At 41.5% G+C, this 1534-nt stretch overlaps 1 protein-coding gene across 1 annotated transcript in view; it reads left to right on the top strand.

The window, feature by feature from the left end:
• The window catches only part of LOC101858776, an 83383-nt gene that overhangs the window by 25024 nt on the left and 56825 nt on the right, over positions 1 to 1534 (top strand). The window lies entirely within an intron of this gene.

Raw genomic sequence — 1534 nt, 5'->3', positions numbered from 1 at the left:
CCCCCACACACACACACCCTCTTTCTCTAAATAACTTTTTTAAAGCCATGAGGAACCGAATCCTTTGACAGAGTCGTGTCTAGCTCTGTGCACAGGTGTGTGAAATTCCAGCATTGAATCCATCTTGATAAAACACCGTCCCCTGAAATCAAAGCGTTTCATACAATACGAGATGTCTCCTAAATTTAAACACTCTTTGGATTTTTTGGTTTCTTTCGTGTCGGCAATTTTTAAAATTCTTCTTTTTATGTTATAATTTTTTTATTATTTTTTTTTGGGGGGGTGGGGAATAGTTTGCTTAAGTGGAGTTTTTACGGCACTCGCATCTCCATAAGGTCATATGAGCGCCAAGTAAAATGATTACGAATTTGCCTGTAATTATTGCGTGTCCAGTGGCGAAAAGCGAAGAAGATAAAATACCTAACTGCTGACAAGGCAGTGATTGTGCAATTAAGGCGACAAGTGATGACAGTGCTGATAGTGCTGACTGCGATAGTGGCAATGTGGTGTAATTCTGGGACTCTGCTAATTTGGAAAAATAACACACAAAAAACCTACTCAGGCTTGACAGGATTGACACACGACCTGAACTTGGGCAGCTGAGAGGTGCATCGTAACACTACCACCTGCATACCAGTCATTCCTTCCCTCGCTTATCAGCGTCGCCAATGAGCAAGGACGACATTTGGTTCTTCTGTATATTATAACATTCCATCTTTCCAGTATCAGAAGCGTTTCTTGTTTCACCAGTATAGGGACCAAACGCGGCGCGACACGACGGACGGACCGCCATAGACTGTCACCGTGAGAGACAGAGGAGACAGCTGCAGTCGTGATCATACACTCGCAGAACGCCGAGGATTAAAAGTTTATCAGAACGCCGACCACAGCTTTGACAAGAAGTGAAAAAAGCAAAAACAAAACAAAATGTTTTTAAAAAATGTTTTAAAATGGGACAGGTTGCCTCTGGGTTGGATTGGGTTTGTTTGGGGTTTGTTTGGCTTTTGTTTTGTTTGTCTGATGGTTTTTTTCCCTCACATCCAATAACCTCTGAACTATGGACGGACGCGTTCATAGTCCAGCCTGTGGGTGGTTGGCGGGCGCTCTGGTGTGGTTTGCTTCTTCTTTCCTATCAATCAATCTATCGTCCTTATCTCCCCTTCTTCTTTTTTTTATTTGTTACTCTCCTCTTGTAACATCTCTAATCTTCTGGCGCTCATATTATGACTTTATGCAGTAGCGAGCGATGTAAAACCTCTACTAAAACTAAAAATGGTCATGTCTGGTCCAGTGACTCCTGCCTTTGACACGTCTGTCTAGGTGGATGGTTTGGGGTAGTTGTTTACAAGGCAGCGTTACTCACTTCTATCCATCATACTTGATTCTAGATTCTCTGCGTCATCTCGCTTTTGACCTCAGGGGATGAATTACCATAATAGTGTGTACATGTGTTTATGTTGGCAAAATGCCGCAATAAATGAGCTTCTGTATATATATATATATAAATGTATTATATACTTTTTTTTAAACAAGC

Source organism: Aplysia californica, unplaced genomic scaffold, assembly GCF_000002075.1.
Source record: "Aplysia californica isolate F4 #8 unplaced genomic scaffold, AplCal3.0 scaffold00136, whole genome shotgun sequence".
Lineage (NCBI taxonomy): Eukaryota > Metazoa > Mollusca > Gastropoda > Aplysiida > Aplysiidae > Aplysia > Aplysia californica.
The sequence above is the reverse complement of the archived record's forward strand: the minus strand, read 5'-3'. Positions and strand labels throughout refer to the sequence as shown.